We start from the raw sequence: 13,175 nt of genomic DNA, 5'->3' as shown, positions 1-13,175 counted from the left end.
TGGGCTGGCCGGGAAGGGTTCATGACGCTCGCGTCTTCAGGAACACCAATCTGTTTAAACGGCTGCAGCAAGGGACTTACTTTCCGGACCAGAAAATAACCGTTGGGGATGTTGAAATGCCAATTGTTATTCTTGGGGACCCAGCCTACCCCTTAATGCCATGGCTCATGAAGCCATACACAGGCAGCCTGGACAGGAGTCAGGAGTTGTTCAACTACAGGCTGAGCAAGTGCAGAATGGTGGTAGAATGTGCATTTGGCCATTTAAAAGGTCGCTGGCGATCCTTACTGACTCGCTCAGACCTCAGCCAAACCAATATCCCCATTGTTATTACTGCTTGCTGTGTGCTTCACAATCTCTGTGAGAGCAAGGGGGAGACCTTTATGGCAGGGTGGGAGGCTGAGGCAAATCACCTGGCTGCTGATTACGCACAGCCAGACACCAGGGCGATTAGAAGAGCACACCAGGAAGCGCTGCGCATTAGGGAAGCTTTGAAAACCAGTTTCATGACTGGCCAGGCTACAGTGTGAAATTTCTGTTTGTTTATCCTTCATGAAAACCCGCCCCCTTTATTGACTCATTCTCTGTAAGGAACCCACCCTCCCCCTTCCCCCAGCTTGCTTTCAAAGGAAATAAAGTCACTATTGTTTAAAAATCATTTATTCTTTATTAATTGATTATAAAAATTGGGAGAGAACCTGAGTGGGGTTTGGGAGGAGGATCAGCGGGAAGGAAAAGCCCACTAAAAAAAGGTTAAAAAAATGGCAGCCTTTTGCTTGGGCTGTCCACTGGGGTGGAATGGGAGGGTGTACGGAGCCTCCCCCCCCCCCGTGTTCTTACACGTCTGGGTGAGGAGGCTATGGAACATGGTGAGGAGGTAGGGGGGTTATACAGGGGCTGTAGCGGCACTCTGTTCTCCAGCAGCCGTTCCTGAAGCTCCACCAGACGCCGGAGCATGTCTGTTTGCTCACGCAGCAGCCCCAGCGTTGCATCCTGCCTCCTCTGATCTTCCTGACGCCACCTCTCATCTCGAGCGTCTCTCCTCTCCTCACGTTGGTCCCTTCTGTCCTCACGTTGGTCCCTCATGTCCTCACGTTGGTCCCTCCTGTCCTCACGTTCACTGGCTTCTTTCCTATACTTGCAAACCGTGTCCTTCCACTCATTCAGATGAGCTCTTTCACTCCTGGTGGATTGCATGATTTCGGCAAACATCTCGTCTCGCGTCTTCTTTTTCCGACGCCTTATCTGGGATAGCCTTCGGGAAGGAGGAGGGAGGCTTGAAACATTTGCAGCTGCTGGAGGGAGTGAAAAAAGGAGAGAATTTTTTTAAAAGATACATTTTTCAGAACAATGCTTATACTCTTTCATGGTGACAAATACTATTCACATTACATAGCACATGTGATTTCTGTGCAAGGTCGCATTTTGCCTCTTAATATTGAGTGCCTGTGGCTTTGCTGCTAGAGATCACAGACGCAGGTCCGGGCAACAGAATTCAGCTTGCATGCTGCCATGGTAAGCCACTGTCTTTAGGCTTCTGCGCCCTGCTTTCCCACATACCAAGCAAAGCCCGTTGTGCTGCAGTTTTCCTGTTAACCTTCAGCAGCAGAAAACAAGCTAACACCCCCCCACCATCCAATTCTCTGGGATGAGTGCTTTATCCCTCCCCCCACCGCATGGCTGGTATCAGGGAAGATCCCTGCAGGAACCAAACTAACCCCCCCCCCCCCCGCCCAACCCGCCATGAATTCTCTGGGATGAGTGCTTTATCCCTCCCCCCACTGCGTGGCTGGTATCAGGGAAGATCCCTGCAGGAACCAAACTAACACCCCCCCAACCCGCCATGAATTCTCTGGGATGAGTGCTTTATCCCTCCCCCCACTGCGTGGCTGGTATCAGGGAAGATCCCTGCAGGAACCAAACTAACACCCCCCCCCCCAACCCGCCATGAATTCTCTGGGATGAGTGCTTTATCCCTCCCCCCACCGCGTGGCTGGTATCAGGGAAGATCCTTGCTAGCAAAACGCGAAAAGCTCTAGGCCAATCCTCCCCCCCCCCTTTGCACTTGGCTAAATGCAGGGAAGGATTTCTTTTCAGCCACAGGCAAACAGCCCAGTAGGAACGGCCACCTCTGTCCCCTTAATTAAATTCCCGTATTTCAACCAGGTTACCCTAAGCGATATCACTCTCCTGAGGATTACACAGCAAGATAAAGAACGGATGTTGCTTGAATGCCAGCAAACACCGGGACCATACGCTGCCAGGCTTTGTCATGCAATGATACCAGATTACTTGCTACTAGCATGGCGTGGTCAAGTGTCCTACCATGGAGGACGGAATAAGGCTGCACTGCCCAGAAACCTTGTGGCAAGGCTTTTGGAGTACCTCCAGGAGAGCTTCATGGAGATGTCCCTGGAGGATTTCCGCTCCATCCCCAGACATGTTAACAGACTTTTCCAGTAGCTGTACTGGCTGCGAATGCATCCCAAGTGCTCAGGGCAAATTAATCATTAAAAATGCTTGCTTTTAAACCATGTTTTATATTTTAAAAGGTAAACTCACCTGAGGTCCCTTCCATGGGGTCATGGTCTTGGGTACTGGCTTGGGAGGCTTGGGAGGGTACTTCAGTCAGGGTGAGAAACAGATCCTGGCTGTTGGGGAGAACGGAGAGCTGGGTGCTCTCTGCCAGCTCGTCCTCCTCCTCCTCCTCTTCCCCTTCCGCGGAATCATCAGGTGTACCTGATGAGATTATCCCCATCTCGGAATCCACAGTCAGAGGTGGGGTAGTGGTGGCGGCCCCCCCTAGAAATGCATTTAGCTCGGCGTAGAAACAGCATGTCCGCGGCTCTGACCCAGAGTGACCGTTTGCCTCCTTTGCTTTTTGATAGGCTTGTCTGAGCTCCTTGACTTTCACGCGGCACTGATCTGAGTCCCTATTGTGGCCTCTCTCCATCATGCCCTTGGAAATTTTTTCAAAAGTTTTGGCATTTCGTCTTTTCGAACGAAGTTCTGCTAGCACTGAATCCTCTCCCCATATAGCGATCAAATCCAGTACCTCCTGTACGGTCCATGCTGGTGCTCTTTTTCGATTATCAGCCTGCATGGTTACCTGTGCTGATGAGCTCTCTGTGGTCACCTGTGCTCTCCACGCTGTGCAAACAGGAAATGAAATTCAAATGTTCCCGGGGCTTTTCCTGTCCACCTGGCCTGCGCATCCGAGTTCAGATTGCTGTCCAGAGCGGTCACAATGGTGCACTGTGGGATAGCTCCTGGAGGCTAATAACATCGAATTGCGGCCACACTAACCTTAATTCAGATTGACAATACCGATTTTGATGCTACTCCGCTCGTCGAGGAGGAGTACAGAAATCGAATTAAAGGGCTCTTTAATTCGAATTAAATGGCTTCGTTGTGTGGACGGGTCCAGCGTTAATTCGATTTAAAGCAGCTAAATCCGAATTAAAGTCGTAGTGTAGACCAGGCCTAAGGCTGAGATAAAAAGACCTTGAGGGGTTAAAAAGGTGCCCTGGCAGAAAAGGGCAGGGAGGAGTTGTCAGCTCAGCTGGAAGCTGACAGAGGGACACAGAGTCAGCATGCAGTGAGGCTGACACACAAAGAGATGGACTTGTGAGCCAGGGACTGTAGCAAACAAGCTGTAACTTGGTGCCCAGAGAGCAAGAGAAACAGTAAGGCTAGGTCATGGCTACCTAATGTTTGAGGGGAATGCCAAGTGTAGGTAAGACAATATGCTTATAGGTGTCTGTTGTTTTTTAAATGTACTTCTCTCAGCTATGTGTACGTTTGGGGAAAATAAACCATACCTTGTTTGGAGAAACTGCTTCTGTATCACTGCATACTATTACTGAGCACAGGCTCCTGAAGGAGAACTATGGTAGGGTGCCAGCCCAGTTGTTTCCTGCTAGGTAGTGTGGATGGCTCCCAGGGAGGTTTAATCCTGAGACCCTATCAATAAGTGGCTGGATTGTAGTATCGCACCCCAAAGAGAAAGGGAGGGATGGGCCTCCCACATGGAAGGCATGCACTCAGGGGACTAGAAAAGGATCTCAGAAAAGGCAGCCTGTCCAGGGACCATGACATAAATAATTAATGTTGCCCAGTAAGACTAATTACTTGCAATTGCAAAATTGAAGATTTTTATAAGAAAACTCTGGATAAGTTTGCATATATGTGATTGCATGTGTGTTAGCAAAGGTTAAAGTGTAGATTCTACAGTATGATGAGAACACAAAATTCCAGGTACTGAAATTGCAAGCACTCATCCTCCTGAGCAAAAGATAAGGAGAGTGGCAGAATTTTTCCTTTCTTTTCTTAAGACTACCCATCCTTTCTTTAACGCCAGAGAGAAGGTCATTGTAATGATGGGAAGGGAGAAATAGGGCATCACAGATACCTGCCCCTCCAAAGAATCACAACTGGCATGGTGACTTGGCAGCAGCTCTTTGGTCAGGATCAAGATCTCAGCTCAATACATGGAAAGAACTGAAGAAGGAAGCTGAAGCTGCTACTGCTTGATATCAATTTAACTGGTGACAGGGTTTGAGGAATTCAGTGGGTACCACACACTTTTAAATATGTAGTGTTAACTTTGTCCATTTCTTATTCATCAAGAAAAAATGCCATTTATTATTTGTATTATAGTCACACCTAGAGGCCCTAACCAAGTTCAGGACCCTATTATATTAAGCCCTAGCCATAGATTAGGAGGCAGCCTCTGCCCAGGAGAAACACTGGCTACTGCATATACAAAGTAGCTTTGTTCAAAGGCTCCCCTAACAATGTTTAGTTTGTATTACATCCCACATGTAAGTGCAATGAAATAACTGAAACCAGAGATAGTTATTAACAGCCCAGTAAAACAAACCTTCCTGAGCCTTAGGAACCTGTTGAAACATGATTGCTTTAAAATTCTGGACACCAGTAGGACTTTGCTTAATTTCAATCATTGAATAAATAGTCATAATAATAATAATACTTTATTCCCGTTTTACTGCAGCCAGTTTTGATTGGCTGCTACGATGTTAAGCTTATCAGATTCAATCTTATACAGCCTCTCTAAGCCTTGGGAATGCTAGCTCCTTTTAGCCTTATTTTTTACCATTTGCATTTTGTTACAGTAACAAGGAATTTTAGGCAGTGCATTTCTGGGGGATTATTGTACTTCTTGGGTGGCTGAATACAGACAGTCTTCAGCGCCATGCCTCACAAAGCACCCGAGGTGCTATAATCCGCCAGATATGCCCTGCCTATCACGTCTTGTTTAATTAGCATGAACTGATACAGTAGATTTGTTTCAAATCACAAGCAGAGATTTAGCTTTGGATGTTGCAGGGATGGGGATTTTGTTGTTGTTGTTGTTGTTGTTGTTTTTGTTTGGTAAAAAAGATGACATTGTGGGCCTTCTTCATTGCCTTGCACTTGTATAGTCATTTACACTTGTGCAGGGAAGGGGCAGGGCATGTGCAGTGCTACCTTTCTGATTTGGCAGGCTTTACTCCTGGTTTACACAGGCATAAATGACTTATGCAAGGTGCAATGCACTGGGGGGAATCCCGGCTTTTACATTACTACTTTATCTAGTGTGGGAGAAGAGGTGGGACATGGGGCAGAGGGGCATCTCTTTCTATTCTAACTCCTGCTTTCTTCCCACTCCATGCGTCCTGGAAACTGCTGCTGTTGTGTCTCCCTGAACTGGAGGGTAGATCTCAAGCTGCTTCAATAATACAGACCATTTGTATTCATGCAATTTCTTTTCAAGAATACAAATGAAGGGCTGGACTTGGATTGTAGTTCATATATCCAAACAAGCAAGAATCATAGACTCAGATGCAGAAAGCTCTGAATGATGTGTGTTTGATAGGATCTGCTCAGACAGTATAGATACAGTCTGAAATTGGAAATTGCCCAGCACATAGTCACAGACAATCCACCATCCAGCCATCTGTTTTTTTGCTGATGTGCTTCATTCCTTTCAAAGCTGGAAGATAGTCTTTCTGGACAGGAATTTTGATCATTTACAAAGGGAATCATAAAAAAATCAGATGTAGTAACTTTAGCCTTTTTTTTTTTTTTAACTTCAAAACATTCTCTTCCAAGACTGGGAAATACTTTCACTGGAATCATATTTGACTATTAAGATTCCCTTTACAAAGAGAGATGATGTTACAGGAGACCTGGTTGTTGTTTATCAGAATTTATCACTAATTAAGATGAAAATGGAGTCATTTGTACCTAGAAGATAGTAATCAAAATGTTACATTGATGTATGGATATGTCACCTCTTGAGGAGGAAGAAGAGAAGATCTGATGGAGGAAGATACCACGTTGTCTTCCTCAGGAGAATGACTAGTTTTAGGGAAGGCTGAGATTTGGTTTTCAGCCTTTATTAGAATTATCTTAAGTCTGTGTTTTTGAGGAGAAAACCTACACAGTAGGATAGGTAAAAGCTTCTTTCTGTAGGATTTTAGGAATCTGGTGGCCAGGTTACTGCCCCCTGTGGTGATATATGGTTTGTCATATTTCCTAGGCACCTGTAGATTCCATTCTGTGTCAATGTAAGTGTATGGAAATGCATCTGAGTCCTCACTTTGTTCACCTCTTCTAGCGGCCACACAAACACTTCCCCATATCTTCTCACATTTCAGTTGTTGAACAGATGTCAAGCCTACTGTACCTGCCAGGCTGTATTTTTTGTCAGAGGAGAGAGTCACACTTTTTATGGAGCAAAGTGGCAGACTTCACGTTACATTTCATGAATGTATTTAATGTCCATTATAAAAATGCTTTGTAAATGTGACAGAGCATATGTGAAGGAGCTGCCAAGAATTTATCTCCCTTGTTGGAGCTGTGCATTGAAAAATTCCAACAATCAAAGGATAACTTGTGCGTGGCATGTTCAAAAGCACAAATTTCAGAATAATCAGCCTAACCTAGCATTTTGGAATTAATACTATAGGAAATGTTTGCTCAGTTGAGTTCACTCTGCTTGTACCGCTGCAGATTCTGTGGTTTTCCACTACTGCATGTATTATTTAGTAGCACAACATAACATCAAAAGGAGCTTTCAGCACTTGCACTGTGGACTGCCACACAATGGCAATATTTGCCAGATCTGGAAAACATTTATCAAAAATGAATGCTGATGTTCTTTTCATTCAGTCCAGCTCAACTGATTTCTCGGATTGTACACATGTAGGGCTAGATCCATCCAAATGCTCTCGCTGCTTTGCACCACTCCAGTGACACAAGGTAGCCATAAACCTGCTGCCCCAGTCATTTAAGCCAGTTCCGTGACTGCTTGGTGTCACTGGAATGACACAAAGTAAATCTGGCCCTTCATTTCTAAATAAGTGATTTTTGGAGCAAGTGAAAATCTAGCAGAAAGTATAAATTTTCCATTTTTTCATGGAGACATTGCTGTTCCTGGCAAACGGTCAATTTCATGTTTTCCACAAAATCTGTGATTGCCTTACCTTTCTGGGATGTATGTTACCTTGATAGCTGCTATCAGGTAGCCAGCTTGCAAGGGGATTGTTTTGCTGTATTAGGAAGAGTTACCACAACCCATAAGAGCTTTTACATGCGATAGCAGTGTATGCTAACCTAGATTAAAGTGGTCGAAACTACTGCTTAAAAGACAGCCTGAAAAAAATATATACTGATGAGCCCAAAAGAGGGGTTTGGAAACAATAAAAAAGAACAAAAATACATATGTTATAGAGGAAAGGGAACTGCTACTGATAGAAGCCTGATGATGGCTTCCAAAATGGCTGGTAGACAGCAGCAGTTGGCTCATTTTTAGAATTCAAAGGGCAAGCTCTAGGAGGAGAATATTGGGGATGGCTCCTGTGTTAAAGGAGTGACCATATTTTTTCCATCCCATCTTATTTTTCTTGATGGAATTAATTAGCACCTGATGTACTTCTTTACTTATCACCTGAGGGAGGTTCCACTTGATTCAATGCAGATCGTTTCAGGCATTGCTGGTTTTGTTTTGAAACTCCAGGCATGACTCCTTCATGCTCCCCTAATATTCCTTTATGCTAGATATGTATCATACAATAATGCAGCGAAAAGGAAGGATGGGTTAACTAAGGAAACCATTGTGGAACGAGAAGTACTTTGACATAGCAAGTGAAAATAAGTATTCCGTTCACCATATCATAAGACTTTTCTTTCCACAATAGTCACATAACCCTGAAAGAAAGAAAGAAAGAAAGAAGCACCTGTTCATTGATACTGCTTTTAGTTATGTTATACTGTAGTATGGTATAATCAGAGAATTAACTCCTGTATCTCTGCAAAAATCAATTGCTATTGGTCTCATTTGCTTTCATTTGCTGTTGCTAATCACACCCCACAGTACTTTACTAGAACCCTTCTTTTCTTTGTAACATATTCTGATTCAGGTATTGCAGCAAGTTTTCTGCAGCATGTTTGTTTCCACAGCTAAACTGCTACAAGCACTGGGTTATATAAAAAGCATGGATTCTTTGTGCTGTACTGTTGTTTGCAATTGATTAACATCTCTTTCTTTGATGCTGTCACACTAGCCTTAGGCATGCTGGGGCTCCAGAGTAAAAGGAGGAATACAAGATTTAATCTCATCTCCAGTTTCTCTCCAGAAAACTGTCCTGACATTCTAAGGAAATTCATGCTGTAATCCTCAAATGTCTTGGATTACTTAAAGGAAAACTCTGCTATTTTGCTAAATGCACAGGCCAGAAAATGTTTATGGCAAGAAACTCTCCTCATCATGAATGAACTGTGATATATACTTGTAAATAACTCAGACTATGATATCTAATCAATTTAGATTTTATTTGGAAAGATTATTTTGTTTTTGTTACAGTAGTGCTCAAAGGCCCCATTCAGCATTGGAGCCCTAAACAGTAATCGCTGTACAAACACATAGGAAGACCTGCAGTCTTGCAGTCTAAGGCTAGGTCTACACTACAGCGGGGGGTCGACCTAAGATACGCAACTTCAGCTACGTGAATAGCGTAGCTGAAGTTGCGTATTTTAGGTCGACTTATCTGGCTGTGAAGATGGCGGCAAGTCGACCGCTGCCGCACCGCCGTCGACTCCGCTGCCGCCTCTTGCCGCGGTGGATTTCCGGAGTCGACGGCAGAGCGATCAGGGATCGATTTTATCGCGTCTTCACTAGACGCGATAAGTCGATCCCCAATAGATCGATTGCTACCCGCCGATCCGGCGGGTAGTGAAGACGTGCCCTAAGAGTATAACTATACTTCAGGCTGGGTGTGAAGGAGACATACCGCTAGCACACTAAGGGCACGTCTTCACTACCCGCCGGATCGGCGGGTAGCAATCGATCTCTTGGGGATCGACTTATCGCGTCTAGTGAAGACGCGATAAAATCAATCCCTGATCGCTCTGCCGTTGACTCCGGAAATCCACCGCGGCAAGAGGCGGCAGCGGAGTCGACTGCGGCGCGGCAGCGGTCGACTTGCCGCCGTCCTCAAAGCCAGGTAAGTCGACCTAAAATACGCAACTTCAGCTACGCTATTCACGTAGCTGAAGTTGCGTATCTTAGGTCGACCCCCCGCTGTAGTGTAGACCTAGCCTAAAATAGTGTGTAGCTTCAGACATGTGAGCAGCAGGAGGGGCCAACCTCTTCCCCTGTACATATCTAGGGTCTTGGATGGGATCATATTTGGGTGACTAGCCCCTCCTGTTGCTCACACCACTGTGGCTACACACAATTTTTAGAGCACTAGCTTAATTGTGCAGGTATGTCTCCTCAAAATTACGCTCCCCAGCTCCAAGTATAGATATACCCTAAGAAGATAAAAAATAGATGAAGGGAAGGGAAGGGAAGAAGGATACAATATACCAGCAAAATGATCAGGTGATAATTAGCACACTTATTTAGTTCTTTTTTCCCCCGAAGGAGAGGGATAACATCCTATGTACAATATTGATATACCGTCTATTCACTATAGATATTCTTTTATAAATAACATGCCAGTATCTCAACCTGTCCATTGTCACTTTGCCAGTTTCCTGTGGGCACCACAGAGGAATTGGGTCTTAAGAAGATAATTGGAGAAATGATGTACTGACTAGTTCAATATTGTTAATACTTAGCACAACACATGTTGAAAGCCATGTTCAAACATCAGTTAATCTTCACCACACTTCAGTGAGGTACTGTAGCTAGCTAAGGATACACTGCAGTCAGGAGGTGAGATTGCAGCACTTGTAGACATACCCAAGTTAGCTTTGATCTAGCTAGACCAAAGCTAGCTTGAATAATAGTGAAGCCCCAGCAGCATGGACAGTAACCACTTGAGTATGTACCCAGGCTCCTCAGTGGGTGGGACTAGTCCATGCAGCTGCCCATACTTCTGCAGCTTCACTGCTATTGTTACTTGAGCTAACTTTGATCTGGTTAGATCAAAGCTAGCTCAGGTATATCTACACTTGCTGCAATCACACCTCACAGTAGCAATGTAGACATACCTTAAGTATTATTGTTAACCCCATCTTGTAGATAGGAAAAGAGAGGTGGGTGGGTTAAATGATTTGCCCAAGGTCATAGCTGTAGCCACTGGGGGAGATGTTTGTGGGACATTTTCCCCTAATGTTTAGAGAGGGTGAGACAATAAAGTCTCCCTTATCCTCCAACTATGATCCAGGGTTCATTAGGTTAATTTGATTGCCAAACTCTGAAGATGGTTCCAAATTTCTCTTTCCCCCACATGACTCTTCTGAAAGAGCAGTTTTTGAGGATAATTTTGAGTGTAAAAACAGGGAGGGTAACTAACCATTGGAACAATTTAACAAAGGTCGTGGTGGATTCTTGATCACTCGCTATTTTTAAATCATGACTGCATTTTTTTTAAAGATATGCTCTAGTTCAAACAGGAATTATTTTGGGGGAGTTCTGTGGTCTGTGCTATGCAGGAGGTCAGACTAGATATTTATAATGGTCCCTTCTCGCCTTGGAATCTATGACTCTATGATTCCGTGCATTTTTGATGGATCTGGATTATGTTTAACCTTAATCCACTTGTGTGGAACAACCGTCAAAGTCTCCATTTAGCTATAATACTCATTTAACAATAAGAACTTTAATATTTAATAATTAAACATTCTGTTTAAATATACAGTAACATTATCTTTACAGTCTCTTGCACGCAGTTTTTGTTAGCATAGCTCACTCCTTTGCATCAAGCACAGAAGGTCGGCTAGCAGAAATAGGGTTCATGCAGAATGTTAGAGCCATTTTAGGGAGAGGGGGAACCAAGACTAGAGACATGACATGTTTAATTGTGACTGTCTTCAGTGCAAAGTGTTATCTTGTGACATTTTGCTTTAGTGTCAAATAAGTAGCTTGGGGGCAAGAACTGGGATTAGGCTCAATGTTATTTAGCATCTTCAGTGATGAACTGGAAAAGGGGTTGTCATAGGGTGACACTGGCCTTTTAAGGAGGAGCAGGGCCAGTGTACCTGTCTGCATCAGCTGATCCAGAATAGGCTTTAAAAGAGGGCCCCTGGGGCTAGGGAAGGGAGACCAGTGAGTCAGAGTTAGGAAGTAGGACTGCCAGAGTCCCCTGGGTAGGGAGGCTATGAGAGCCTGAAAGGTAAAAGGGGAAACATCCCATGGAGTTTGTGGCCCAGGGTGACCCAGGGAGCTGTTTGTATTTGTTTTGTTTAGATTTGGACAATAAGACTGCTTGAAGGAGGCTGTGGGCATGGCAGTAGATCCTTTGTAAACTGCTGAGAAGCCGTGCCATGTTACAGGGGTAAACATCCAGGGTGAAATCCTGCCTCTGTTGATGTCAATGAGAGTATTGCCACTGACTTCAATGGGAACAGGATTTCATCCCTTGTGGATAGTACTAAACTAGAAAGTAATGTGCACAGTAGTGAGGCTCAAACAATAGTATAAACGAAAAAATTGTGGAAAACACCAAATGGGATTCAATCTGGAGAAATACCAGATAAAAAACAACCCAGAGCACTGATGATGGGGAGTGGGAGGGTTGGGAGAGGGAGAGAATACTTGTAAAGCAAGAATTTTGGAAAAGACCTGCACCAGATGTTCTCAGATGGCAGTAACTTAAATAGGTGCTCATAAAGTGGTATGTTGTTAAAAATATACAGTGTGATTTTTGGCTTACATATTGTATAACAAGTCATCATCCATTGAGGCAAAAATCATTTTCTGGAGGGAGATGATGTGGCCCTGTGGATCAAGCGCTGAACTTGGATGTTAGACACCTTGGTTCTAGGCCTGCCACTGCTCTGAGACACCTCAGGCAAGTCATTTCATCACTCTGTGCTTCAGTTTCCCCATTTCTAAAATGAAGATACCAATACTGACCTTCTTTGAGCTCTGCTAATGAAAAGCACTCTATGAGAGCTAGGTGATATTATACTTGTCATTGGAATAAATGCACCTACAATAGAATGTTCAGTTCTGGACATCTTAATATTTGAAAGATGCTGATAAATTGGGGGGTATTCAAAAATGTAAAGCTCTGGGTGATTTGTTGATTAGACAATGATAAAAGAACTTAATATGTTAAGTTTGCCTAAACAAAGACTTAGGGTAACATGATAATACTTTACTGTTTAACAAGAACCCCAAACAGAGAGTTGAATTATTTAGGGAGGTACAGGAAGAACAAAGCTTTAGTAATCAGATGACATTAAGCAAAGGAACATTTAGACAGAATATGAGGAAAAATTTCCTGACAATGAGAGCTGAATATTAACATAACAGATTTTACAGAAAAGGGATGGAAAATCCTTGCTTGAGACATTTAAAATTAGACAAGACAGGAAGCTTGGAAATATAATCTTGCATTGTCAGGGGAATGAGCTGGGTAACTTCACATATTTAATAGGTTTCTTTCTTCTCTAGTGTTCATGACACAAGAAATAATTGCACTGTTTCTTGAATAGTACATCTTATGTTTAGTTTGATAACTAAACTAGGTATTTGGGCTCAGTGTTTAGTGACCAATATCAGATTTTCTAAAATCTTATCATAACCAGTCATGTATAAGATGCAGTGATTCCTGTCCCAACAGTCCCACTTTTTAAAGTGTAAGAAGACCTCTAGGCAGAGAAAATGTTTAATAATCCAATAAATTCATATAAACATTCACCTATTTAGATGTAAA

General features: G+C 43.7%; 1 protein-coding gene across 2 annotated transcripts in view; it reads left to right on the top strand.

The window, feature by feature from the left end:
* SLC9A9 (solute carrier family 9 member A9) overlaps positions 1 to 13,175 on the top strand; it is a 344,452-nt gene that overhangs the window by 150,489 nt on the left and 180,788 nt on the right. The gene's annotated exons all lie outside the window — the stretch shown is intronic.

The sequence above is a fragment of the Emys orbicularis genome, chromosome 9 (assembly GCF_028017835.1).
Source record: "Emys orbicularis isolate rEmyOrb1 chromosome 9, rEmyOrb1.hap1, whole genome shotgun sequence".
Classification (NCBI taxonomy): Eukaryota; Metazoa; Chordata; order Testudines; family Emydidae; genus Emys; species Emys orbicularis.
Note: the sequence above shows the minus strand (reverse complement) of the source record. Positions and strands in the feature narration are given on the sequence as shown.